The following is a 13,911-nucleotide window of genomic DNA, read 5'->3' as shown; positions in this document are numbered from 1 at the left end:
TCCAAGAGGTCCAGGAAAGGTATTTGCCTGGAGGGGTCACATACCCTTCCTTCCCTGAATCAGTTTCTGGAGTTGGGAAAAAGAAATATCCTGGCCGGCCATGTCTGAGTCAGCAGACCACCCACTAGCCCCAAGTTCACCATGTGGACTGAAAGCGGTGCTTCCCACCTGGAACCCTAAGCATCATTTCCATCATAAGGACTGGAGGATAAATACTACAGAGAAGAAAATGAGCCTCTGAAGAGCAGTGAGAAGGAAACACCTGCTCCTCTTTACACAATTAAACTCATGCTAATGACTTGATTTTTATCTTGATTATCTAAATCATAGCCATAATTTGCCCAGCCAAAGTGGCTCAATGGTTTAAGCTTTGTCCTATGCACCAAAAGGTTGCCTGTTCAATTCCAATTCAGGGCACATACCTGGGTTTCATGTTGGATCCCTGGTCGGGGCACATATGGGATTTAAGTAGATAGATAGAAGATGATAGATAGATAGATGATAGATAGATATATAGATATATAGATAAATGAGTCATAGCTACAATTTAATATGTGAAGAAAATGGCTTTATACAAATTATGATCTTCATCTCCTCCACATCTCCACATTCATTTTGCATTCCCCACACCCCCAGAATGCCCAATGGTCTTAATGCTGCTCTCTGGCAGCCTAGGACCCCCCACCAAAATCCTACCCCCTGGTGACTGTCCTGTTTTCTGTCTGAGAGCTAGAGGACTGACGCCGGCTAGTTGAGCCAGTCCCCGACCTGCCCTCGGCCCTTCCTCCTGTAAAATGAGGGGCCTGTGTAAGTGACCTCTGCTGTACCTTATTTCCTCAGACTTTTCACTAAGGCCAACTGTCCATTTGAATATCTTATTGCCATGGCTAGTGAGAAGAGGGGACTCTTGCTCTCCCCCATAAATCCACAGAGGAGGAAACGCCCCATCTCTTCCTCACTCTGAATAGTGAGGAAGTCAACACTCTGGTCTCTTGGTCTCTTCCTCCCACTACTTGCTCCTCCTGCTTGGCAGGAGCCTGCCTTCCCTGCTGGAAGGGACAAGTCACTGTGACATGACATCTGCCTGCGGGTCCTGTGCCCTTCCAGTGAGATCCATGTCCTACTCTGATGTGAGCCACGGCACTGCCGTCCCTGAGTACTAACCTGCTCTTGGAGGGCCTGCTTCCCCCACAAACACAGGGACTTGTATTTGGGCTGGGAGGGAGGGGACCCAGTTAGAGAACCCACACTCTCTAATCCAGATTTCTCAAGCCCTGAGTCTCATTCACCACTTGTCTTCCTAAAAAGATGAAACTTTGAACTCCCTCTTGTCTAATGATTCTTCTCTACAGGTGAGAACCTGGCAGGGTCGGGAGGTAAATTGTAGCGCTTGTCTGCCTCTAACAGCCATTTCCAAACAACTTTCACATGAATTCTTATCATTTCATTCTCAAAGCCAGGCAAAGGTTATTAATCGCCATTTACAGCAAAGAAAATGGAGATTTTCAAAAGTTAAGTGATTAGTCCATGGTCTAGTGGTGGAGTAGGACTAATTCTAGGTCATCAGACACTGAAGAGAGAATCTCAAAGTGAGAGGCACACTGACATTCTGCAGCTTCCAGCATAACTCATGCAGCAGTTACTCCCCACCCCTTGCACTCCTTGGCAAGAAACTATTATGTAAACTTAAGAGTTCCAATCTTTATGTCACATACAGAGTATAGGCAAAAATAAAATCATGCAGATTACAAAGTCTCACAATGTCAGGTGCATGATTTAATTCCTAAGCTGCTGTGACACTGTGACCATGCAGATCACAAAACTAACACATTGCAGATGTTGCATCCGTGTAGATCTGAGTGAACATTATGGAGCTATATGCCCTAGTGAATATGTATAACTGTGATGCTTCTTTTGTTTGTTAAGGACCTTATTGGATAGGCTATTGGATATCACTAGAGATAATGCAAGTCTTAAAGCCTGTCAAATTGAGGCAGTCTGTGCACCTGCATCCAGCCGTCCACCAGCGCAGCCGTCCTGGCAGCTGTCAGAGTTCCCACCCTCCCCCACATAACTGGGAGGATCAAGCCACATGCACAATATGTCTGCTTATGTGCGAAGAGGAAATAAGGTGATAGATAGCAAATAGGGAAACTTTGGCAATCTCTCTACCTCCAATACTAAACCAGGAGATTCTGAATTCTGCAAAGGGAACTGAATGAAATAGTCTTTAAATGCTACACTATAAATATTTGATGTAGGTGAAATCTTTCAAGAGGAGCATTTCCCCTTAATCTCGGTATCTCAAATTAGTATCTGAACATGTCTCTGGATGTTGAGCAAGGCCAGTGAAGAGAAAACTAGCTGATGACCATTCTCTAGTACACCCTGTCTCATACTAGGAAGAGGTATAAGCTTAAACAATTATTTTCAGTTAACATTCCTTGGTTTTATAGGGAGCTTTTCTATTTTGTGTGTGTGTGTGTGTGTGTGTGTGAGAGAGAGAGAGAGAGAGAGAGAGAGAGAGAGAGAGAGAGAGAAAGAGAGAGAGAGAGAGAGAAGGAGAATATTTAATATTTTGTGTGACATCTGAATCACTCTGTTCTGTGTTTATGGAAAAATCACAGGGCAGTAAAAATAAAGTCAATTCCATAGTTCATGGTTCACTTCCATGATATGGAAGGAACAGGAAAATTCTGGGAGAATGACGGCAAAAATTTAATCACAATCCAGTCCATAGAAGATGCTCACTATGTACTTTCTGAAAGAATGAACTTAAGTGAACTGGACTCATCACAGAATTTATTGACTGAATATACTAGTATGCTAAAATGACTATTGCTACGTGGTAGTAGTGGGACAGTGTGCTTGTATGTGAAAGTATTAGGGACAAGAATTAAAGAAAGCAATTACGTATGCTCTGTTTATTTTTATTCACCTGGGAACTGTTTTTACGGAAGTTCTAGAGAATATCAACTTGTCGTCATCATGGATGCAGTAGTTAAGCTCACCCTGCCTGCCTCTAAGTAGCTTTCCCTTTGGATGTGGAAGTAGAGCCTTTCAGACACAGCTGTTCCCAGGCCAGACTTTCTCAAGGGAATGATTCAGGCTCTGCCATGGGAAGTCTAACCACAGAGAAGCTATAGAGGAAGATTGAGAGGCAAAAGTACAAATGCACAAGAGTGTGGTTTACTTAGGAGGCTGTGATAGACAGAAATGTGAAGATAATCTTGCTGAATCCCAGTAACTAACTGCTCCTTGTTTCCCCTGCTCCGCCCTGATTCTTGTACCAAGAGAAGTTGAAAACTTTAGAAAAGATTGAATGCAAATTCTTCAACATATGTGAGACATCTTAATATTCCCCTTCCTACGTATGATCAGGAGAATTGGCACTTATTTTACCGCCCTTCTAATTGGATCTCAAAATATATCTAATATACATCAAGATTCAGTGGGAAAGGGGATGTCAGCAAAAATGGCAGAGTAAGGACCGCCACAATTTTTCCCCTCCATAAAAGCAAAAAGAAAGCTCACAAATACAGTCAAAACTAATATTTTCAGAATGTTAAAAATTAACCAAAGTCTCCCAGCAATCTAGATAGTGGTTTAAAAAAAAAACACAATTTTTTTTAAAAAGCTACATCTTAGTAAGACTAGTGTGTTTTATGTCATTTTTAACTTGCCTGTTCCCATTCCCTCTCTCCAGCTCTCCAGCAGCCTTGAAAATTGACAGCTCACAATCACAGTGAAAACCAGCAGCCTGGAAGCACTAGAGGGAGTGGAATGGGGCGATGCTCCTTTAAAGCTTCATTCCAAAAGAATTGTCATTATTTTGCCTGTCTGTTAGTCCCCTGGAAGACCCCATTTATAAAGATGGCTTTATGTAACCTGACTCAGAGCTCACTCAGTGCAAAAAAAAAAAAAAAATTTCCTTGGGGGCATTTGTCAAAAACAATTATAGGCAACTGTTTAATTTTGAAGTGCCCAAGGTGACAAATTACAGTTGTGAAAAATAGTAGGCTAAGCAAAAATTTAAAGGAAAGACAACAATTTTCCAAATTAATCAACAATCTTCCAAATTAATTAATTAATTCCTATAAAAACTCCAGCTGGCGTTTTTGTTTTTGTTTTTGTTTTTGAGAAACTGACAAACTGATAATAAAACTCATATGGAAATTCAAGGTACACAGAATAGCCAAAATAATCTTGAAAAAGACTCTCAATTTCAAAACATACTAGAAAGCAAGAATTCATGGTGTTAGTATAAGAAGAGACATATAGGTCAATAGAATAGAATTAAGAGTACATAAATATAACCTTACACTTATGGTCAATTTGTTTTTGTCAAGGGTACCAAGACAATTCAATGGGGTAAGAACAGTCCTTTCAACAACAGTACTGGAGCAGTGGATATCCCACATGCAAAAAAAAAAAAAAATTGGATTGGGTCCCTATCTTACATTATACATAAAAATTAACTAAAAATCAACCCTAGAGCTAAAAAGTTAAAACTGTAAAACTCTTAGAAGAAAACATAGGGGTACATTTTTGTAACCATGAATTACACAATGATTTCTTAGACATGATACCCAAACCTTATGCAATCAAAGAAAACAATAATTAGACTTTCAGAATTAAAAACTTTTGTGCTTTTAAGGACACTGTCAAGTAAAAAGACAACCCACAGAGTAGGAGAAAATATTAGCCAATCATACATTTGATTAGGTTCTAGTATCCAAAAAAAAAAAAAGACCACTTACAATTCAACAACATAAAGACAAACAATACACCTAAAAAATGGACAAAGGACTTGAACTGACCTTTATCCAAAGAAGATATACACATGGCCAACAAGCACATGAAAAATCACTGAACACTAGTCATTAGGGAAATGCAAAACCACAATGAGACATCACTTCACACCCACTAAAAACAAAGGACAATATAAAGTGTTGGTGAGGATTCAGAGAAATTGAACCTTTCTACATCACTTCTGGAAATATAAATGGTCCAGCCTCTTTGGTAAATAATCTGATAAGATTCTCAAAATATTAAATATAGAATTACCATATGACTCAGCATTTCTACTCTTAGATATATACTCAAGAGACTTGAAAATCAATGTTCATAGAAAATCTTGTACACATACACTCATAGCATCATTATTTATAATAGCCAACAAGTGGAAACAACCCAAATGTCCATCAACTGATAAGTGGATAAACAAAATTTGATATATATGTACAATGGAATATTATTCAGTCATATAAAAGTGAAGTACCAATATATGCTAAAACATATATAAACCTTGAAAACCTTATAAAACAGGCATAAAAGGTTTATGGTTTATTATGTAGGATGGATTAAAAATAGAATTAAATGATTCCATTTATGTAATCATGTCCAGGATAGACAAAACAGAGACAGAAAGATTCATGGTTTCCAGGAGCTGTGGAGAAGTAGTCCCCAGGAGAGGTGAGAGACTACTAATTGTTATTGGGTTTCATTTGGGGATGATAAAATTGTTTGGGAACTACCTAATAGTATGGTTGCACAACCTTGTGAATATACTTTAATAAAATATAATTATCATACCATAAAGTTCACCCTTTACAAATGTGTAATTCATTACTGAATTACACATTTGTAAAGGGTGAACTTTATGGTATGATAATTATATTTTATTAAAGAGAAGATTCAGTGGTAATATCCATCCAAGCAATGTGAAGAAAAATTTGTAAAGTTTATATTTTTCACACAGGTAGCATAATGATATTAAAAGAAAATGTGAAAAGTCAATGTGCTGATATTTTATAGTTACTTGGGGCATTTTCCTGTCTGGCTAGACTAATTTTTCCATAAGTTCTAAAATGAGAACAAAAATTCAAGAACTATGAGATTCACTATCCCCTAATAAATACTCCCAATTTATGCAGAAAATACCTACCATTATGCATTATCCTGCTTACTAAGTTCTCTGAGATTTAACATTCTTTGTCCAAGAGTATTTTCTACAGAATAGGTCAATAGGCTGAAAACAGAGGGAGTTAGAGTTTAACTTTGGAAGCAGTCTCCTGGCAGAATTTCCTCTTCTTCTGGGAGTCAGTCTTTTTCTATTAAGACCATCAACTGGATTGGATAAGGCTTGCTCACATTATGGAGAATAACCTGTTTTATTCAAAGTCTACTGATTTAAATGTTAAGCTCATCTTAAAAAAAAAATCTTCACAAAAACATCCTATATAATAAAGAGATAATATGCAAATTGAACATCACTCCAACACAAGATGGCCACCCCCATGTGGAAACAAGATGTCCACCACAAGATGGCTGGCAGGGGAGGGCAGTTGGGGGCGACCAGGCCTGCAAGGGAGGACAGTTGGGGGGGACCAGGCCTGCAAGGGAGAGGGCAGTTGGGGGGGACCAGGCCTACAAGGGAGAGCAGTTGGGGGGGACCAGGCCAGCAGGGCAAGGCAGTTGTGGGGGGACCAGGCCAGCAGGGGAGGGCAGTTGGGAGGAACCAGGCCTGCAGGGGAGAACCGTTGGGGGCGACCAGGCCAGCTGGGGAGGGCAGTTAGGGGCAACCAGGCTGGCAATGGAGGGCAGTTAGGGGTGACCGGGCCAGCAGGGGAGGACAGTTAGGGGCAATCAAGCTGGCAGGGGAGCAGTTAGGTGTTGATCAGGCTGGCAGGGGAGTGGTTAGGGGGTGATTAGGCTGGCAGGCAGAAGCGGTTAGGGGCAATCAGGCAGGCAGGCAGGCAGGCTAGCGGTTGGGAGCCAGTAGTCCTGGATTGTGAGAGGGATCCCATATTGGAGAGGGTGCAGGCTGGGCTGAAGGACACAGCCCACCCCCCACCCCCCTCCGCAGGCACAAATTTTGTGCACCGGGCCTCTAGTCTAGAATAATGTACAGTATGACCAAATATCTGGGTACTGTGGTCTAGCCAAGTTGACACATAAAAATTAACCATCATAGGGATGACATGGCAACAAGATTCTTATTTTAGACATCTGAGTTCTCCTTCAGCTAACTATCTGTATGACTCTTGGGAGAACTTCATCTCTCTTAACTTCAATACTTTTATCATAACATTTGGGAATATATTGAAATTTCGTGTGCACAATGAGAAAATAAGGGGAGTGGGGACCAATAGGACCTACTATCTTTTCCCCCATTAAACTATACATCACATGCCAGTGAGTGCCTATGGCAAATATTGAGAAACACCATCTCTTGGACCTTGGCTCATCACTATTCCCTTCGGTTTCTCATATTATAAGGTATAATTCCAAAGACTTCCACTTGTACCGGAGATTAGACTTACCCTTCCTTCAACCTGAAACAACCACAAAACACACAAAATATATGAAACTGGTTCTCCTAACATTAGGCATGAGACAGTGAGGGACAGGGACCCTGAGAGATGAGAAACAAACAAGGAAAGCCCTATGAATGCTCCCAGTTACTGCCATGACAGAGGATTCCAGGCTGAGGAGCAGAAAGGGAAGACCCAGGCCAACTTCCTGAGTTAGAGGACTGAGCTGAGAGACTTGAGAGAATGGGGTAGCTAGAATTCACAGAACAGGGGACCAGGGAAAAGAAGGCTGCACAGAGAGAGAACTCTGGGGATCTGGAGGGGGTCCCCATGGAGCATTCAGCTGATCAACACAAGCATATGAGGAAACTATCAGAGGTTGAAGAAGACCCACCAAGGCAGATGAAAGGAAACAGTGCCAGGTACTCATACGGGGGCCAAGAATAATACCTGCTTCAGCCTGACCGAAAAATCTCTGATTCACAGGGCAGGGGGTTCAGTGCTCAGAAGGGTCTTGCCTCAGTAGGGGAAAAATTAGCCCTAGAATGAGCACTGTTCTGATCCCTTCTACCAATCTTAAAAGGCTAGACTGAAAAGGATTACACCATTTCTAAGTAACTTACCTGCATCCCAGAACAAAGCACAATATTTATAGGAATGCAAATATATTCAGCACCCAACAGGCAAAATTCCGAACATCTGGCACCCAAAGAAAAGTTACCAGGTATGCAAAGCAGCAGGAAAATGTGACCATGATTAGGAGAAAAAACAACTGAAACTGACCCAGTCACAGAGCCCAGATGCTGCCTGGACCTGCTTTCCTTTGCTTCCTTAGTGGCTGCATCCACTGAGGAGGCCCTGTTCCAACATCCTAATTTGAACAGTGACCAGGCCAGCCTCCCTCCTCACATGGGACAGTTATGGTCCCCTGCCTTCTCTGCAGAAACTCAATTGCTGGATGTGTCTGCCTGAAGGAGACCCGGAGGACCTGCCAGGAACTTGAGCACCATTCAACATTCAGTTTCTTTCCACTGCTGGTCCACGGAGGTAGTTTTCTTGCTTTTAAACATGCTGTGTATTTTTAGTTTTCCGTTTTTACATCTTAACTCACGGCTCTGTGTTTGAGCCCAGGGGAAGCTTCAGAATGTGACTTATGGTGAGGTATGGTGACCATCTCAACTGGAAGTCCCCACCCATTATTTCCTGAAACTCCTCCCTTGCTTTCAACAACACCACTCCCTCTTGGTTTTCCTCTCACCTCTCTGATAACTGCCTTTCTTCCTCTGAGTCCCCCTTCTCTGCATACCCATTGAATGTGTGGACCTTGAAAGCTCCATTACCCTCTTACTCTACTGAAGGTTTAATCTGAGGCTTTGTAGGTCTGTGATCCCCTGAAACTTTATGAAAATTCTGAATATATTTCAATCAGTAAAAATAGTTAAAAATGATATTGAATGCTGGATTTCATTTTTATTTAAAAAATCTTACTGCTGGGATGTTTGTAATAAATGTAATTCTTCAGTTATTTAGAATTAGCTCTGGGGTTGTGGAAGGATAGTACTGTATATGATAAGTAGATAGATATATAAGCTACATTTGAAAACAGGAATTATTATTTAGAAGTCCATTCAGCAAATGAGAAATGTAACTGGGTCCCTGAAAATGTTAACAGTAGGAGAAAGCATATAGGATTGAACTGCACTGATTAGAATGTGCAAATAATAGGTTGAGTGTCTCCCATTGATTATGGGTGCAGACTGGATTGTGCTAATCTGTTTGTGAATGTTTTCAATCCTCAAATATTCAGGTAGTGGCTTTCATAAGCTGCTGCTGGACACTGGGCTGCCTAGGTGAACAAGACAGGCTCTGCCTTCATTGAGCTCACAGCCTCATTTTTTCATTTCTCCTTATTTATTTTAATTCTGCTCCTCTCTTTCCTAAAGGAAGTTGCCTGAATATGGCAATCCAAGAAGGCACAGAAGAATGGCGATGAAACAAGGGATGAGGATACCTGGTCTAGTTCTGTTTGCAACATCATCAAGAAGTTCTCCTTTGAGACAAAAACCTAGAGGAATGCAGCAGAGTAGTTTGTTTTGTTCTTGATTTTTTTTTTTCTCCTTGCAAGCTATCCCTGCTAATTGGGCAGAGCAGCACAAATAAGCCAAAGGGGGGGTGGGGAAATCAAGGAAAAGTGGGCACATTTCCCAAAACACCTGCCTTATTCGCTGATCATCTATGAGAATTGGAGGTCAGAGGGGCTTGGGGCTAGGGGAACAACGTTTGTATGTAAATAAATATGCCCCTTTTTTACAGAAGAGTTAGTTAAGGGACTGGTTGACAAAGTGTACAGAATCCCTGGTCTCTGACACCACAAAGTATTTACTACATGAGGACTTCCTTCTGGTGCCAGGAGGCAGTTTTCACTTGGTGTTCCATAGTGGATGGGGTGGGGGTGGTGATGGGAGTGGCGGGGGGAGGGCTGCAAAAATGAGAGTGACTCTGAGCAGGTGCACCATTGGGAGAGGGGGTAGGAAAAGAATGAGCCTCTAGGAGAGAGAACCGGGACAATGACAGGATCACTGACCTTGTACCATGTTCTATGGTTCCCATGGGAGCCTGCACAAGGCTCATTGACCATCATGACCACATGACTACCTGGATGTAGGTTGTACTCAGAGAAACAGCTCCAAAGAGGCGAGCAAGTGGTCCTAGGCCACTCGGCTTGTGAATGCAGAGATCTAACACCCACAGCAGACGGGCTCTTTCCATTATGTGCCACAGGGCAGGATGTCATTCTCTCCTAGGATAAAGCACACAAGGCTTGGGACCACATCCTGGAGACCCGAGCTGTGTGCTACATTTCAAGTGATGTATCCATAATGGAGTTCTGTCGATAAAAATCCACAGTAAATTGAAAATCTCCTGAAACAAAAGTTTCTTAGCTTCTAAGAATAGAAGACTGCCTGGAGGGATTTTTTAAAAATAATATTGTTCTCAGACTACAGCCACAGCCCAGATTAGCTCCCCATTCAGGAGTCTCCAAGTCAATGAGGTCCAGAGATTCTGCAAACCAACTCTTCTAACCCAGGATTCAAAGTCATTTGCAGGAGACACACAGTTTTCCAATTGGAAACCGAAGGCTTGTGGACATTATGTCTTGGCATCGGTCGCCTCCCTAGAATCCACAGACATTGCTTTTAAAAAGTCTCTTCCCAAAGCCCTCTGCATTTTTAGCTGTCAAGACAATCAAAGAGGAGTTCTTCCTTCTCTCCTGAGTGGCAGAGAAAATCAGGTCTGAGTCTTATCACTTTCCCTCTCCCCTTTCTTGTTCTTAACCCCAGCTTTTCCACCTTTGGCCCCTGCAAACCTGTGCCCGGGCACTGGCCACTGCACACCAAGACCTCACAGGGCCACAGCAGGCAATGATTTGGCCCCAATTCTTCGACAAATAAACCAGCAGCGGAGAACTGGCTGTGTCGTGGGTGGCAGAGGACTTCACGAGTGGAATACAACTGTTCCCACAGGTGCCTGACCTCGTGGGTGGGGGGGGGGGTGTTCAAGCCCCAGGTGTTCCTTATCTTCCCGGGGTAGGGAAACAGACATTCCTATAAACCAAGGACTTCCCCAAAGATCCCGGACCGAGGCTGACCTGGAGACGGGCCGGAGCTTGGCTTAGCCACAGCCAGGGCCTGGGGAAAGGCTGGCTTACTCTGTGACCCCACGTGACTCGCCTCCATGTGATCTGCCCCAGAGTTTACCTGTATACCCACGTGACCTGCACACCACAAAACTGGAGCGTCTGTCTGTCTGTCTGTCTGGCCTGGACATCATACTCTGTACCCAGGTCTGCTCTGAAAAGGTCCTTGAACTGGACACCAGGGACCTGGCCATGCTTGAAGGTAGGCTCATCCTGCCTGGGGGTCCATGTCACCCTCTCCTGGCCTACCAAGGGCCGTGCACAACCAAACCGGAAGTGTTTCTGCACGTGTGTGGGCTGGGCCGAGAAGAGTCTGGGTGCACGTGGTGAGATGCAGGCAAGATAGCTCAGAAAAGGACAAGCAAGAGGAGACGTGATGTCCTGTGTGCTTCCCACATTATCCTGCTTTTTCCCACGAGAATGTGCCCTCCGAGTGGGCGGGAGTCAGGCTCACCAACACCTGCCACAGCAAACAGGAGACACTCAAAGCACAGTTGCAGAGTTAATCCCTGAATTATCCAATGGAAATATAATGCGAGCTGCATATGAAATTCTGCATTTGTAGTAGCCACTTTATAAAAAGAAACAGGTGGAATTAGTTTATATTCATATATTTCCTTTAACCCTAGCTATCTGAAATATTATCATTGTTTGGCATGTATTTTTTAAATATTAATGAGAGTTTATATTTCTTTTATTCAAATTATTCTCACTCTCTGGTGTATATTTTGCAATACTGTATATGACTAGCCACATTTCAAGTGCTCAGTAGTCTCATGTGGCATCCATATTGGCCAGTGCTGAGGTAGACTCTGTGTTTTTTTTTTTTTTAGATGGACAGTCTGGGCAATTTCTTCAGCCAACTGGACAGATCAGAACTTTAGGAGGCTGTGGGGGACACCCCCATGAAAGTCATGTGGGGAGTACTCCATCCTTCCAAATGCATTCCCACAACCATTTCTTAAACACCTACTTGTTTTACTACATGTTTTGCTTGGTGTTCACAGAATATAGGTGCAGCACCTGCTCTCCCCAAGCCCTAAACCCATCCTACCTGCCCAGCTTCAACTTCCTCACCCAGTACTTACTATAGAGCTGGAAGTGGGGAGTGGCGATAAATGTCCTTTTCTGTGGTCCATTCTCATCATACCACCTCATCCTCCCTTTTTAAAAGCCAAAGTCTACATTTTAAAAAAATATATTAAACACCTTTTCTGTGTTACACCTGAGCATGCTGCTTTCACATGCACCTCAACCTCATTTAGTCCTTCAGTGTCTCTGATTCAGGAGTTTTATTCTACTTTTCAAATAGGAAAAGTGAGGCTTGGGGAAGTGCTGTGACTTTACGGTGAGAGAACTTGGAGAAAGACGAAGTTGCTAATGCCGTCCCATACGTTTTCCCTCAGTAAGGACCCTAGTGGGACCTGTGGAAAATGTCAGGCAATGGAACTGTGACTTCAGACCCTAGAAGCCTGCAGTTAAAGTGAATGAAACATCCTGGTGCCATGTAAAACCCGGAACAAGCCCAGGAGTATAAAATCAGGGTCAGCTCCAGGCTCTGACACATTAGCCCTGTGATGTTGAGCAAGGCAATTCACAGTAATAAAAATAATTAGCATTTATCAATCTTCTCCCGAGTACCAGGCTCTGGCCCAGGCAATTGCTCATGTGCTTCCTGCTCCTCACAAGAGAGACCATTCATTTTACAGATTAGGAATCTGGGCCTGAGATAAAGCAAGTTGCCTAAAGTCATACCACCAATAAGCAGTAGAGTCAGGAATAGGAAACATTGTTAAATGTACTAATGTCTGTTTTGTAATGTAAACTCAACCCGACCCCCTTTTGCATACTTTAAGAAAAATCTTAAAGAGTTTCAGGACCCTCAATGTATACTATAAACAACTGTATATTCATGTTACAAATCTAAAAGGCCGTAAAACATGGGCACATAGGAATTGTTTTGAATGTATTTTTAAATATAAAAATAAAGTATTATTCATTTGTAGTGTGTGATAGCTTGCCAAAACAATTAAAACAACTGAGCTTCCAAAAGAAATAGTTATGCTTGCATTGTTCAGCACATGGAGCTGTTGTAGTCATTGAGAGAGAAAGAAAAGTAAAGTATTTTGAAGGTGAAAAGGTCAGCTATTATTACAGATATATTAAAGCAAACTGCAGTTCTATACTAATATGAAATGTACATGAAGACACATGTCCCAATCTTCAATAGGAGTCTGCAACTTGGGGGGAAATGAGTAAAATATAACAAAAAGAAATGGCGGGAAAGGGAAATGAAAGATAAAAGAAAAATAGAGAAATTAACCATCTCTCTCAAAAAAAAAAAAAAAAAAGAGGGAAGGAGGGAAAGAAGGAGGAAGGGAGAGAAGAAAGGGAACAGAATAGAAGAGAAAAAAAGAAGGAAAAAGAAAAGGAAAGAGCTATGAAAAATATAAGCACAAACTGTTGGGGTCAGGCGGTACTTTAAAGAAAAAGAAACTGGCTATGACCCGCTTAGCGCTGAGGCTGGGTGCAGTTTTTGCGACTGTTTAGAGAAAATCTAGCGCTCTCCCCACCATTAATCTTTCTAAAGAAAGACTTTGTTCTGCACCTGTATAAACAATCCAGATTTTTAAAACCTATATGCCTGCTCCTAATGTGTGAGGCTATGTATTTATACTGATAGCCTCAAGTCATCAATAGGCGATGCAAAAAGCTGGCCTGAGGTCTGTCCTTTACATCTTGTTGCTCCCCCTTCTCCCTTTTTGCTTCCCTCCTTCAAGTGCACCAGAGTCAAGTTCAAGTTCAAGCATTCTAGGAAAGATTGCTATGCTCTGTCAAATACTCCCTGCGTTTTCCCAGCCCAGAGAAAACTGAAAAAGAGTTCTTTTTACTCAACTG

At 42.2% G+C, this 13,911-nt stretch overlaps 1 long non-coding RNA gene across 3 annotated transcripts in view; it reads right to left on the bottom strand.

The window, feature by feature from the left end:
• Nucleotides 1-13,911, bottom strand: part of LOC114234697 (uncharacterized) — a 110,191-nt gene that overhangs the window by 93,123 nt on the left and 3,157 nt on the right. The gene's annotated exons all lie outside the window — the stretch shown is intronic.

The sequence above is a fragment of the Eptesicus fuscus genome, chromosome 19 (genome assembly GCF_027574615.1).
Source record: "Eptesicus fuscus isolate TK198812 chromosome 19, DD_ASM_mEF_20220401, whole genome shotgun sequence".
NCBI lineage: Eukaryota > Metazoa > Chordata > Mammalia > Chiroptera > Vespertilionidae > Eptesicus > Eptesicus fuscus.
Note: the sequence above shows the minus strand (reverse complement) of the source record. Positions and strands in the feature narration are given on the sequence as shown.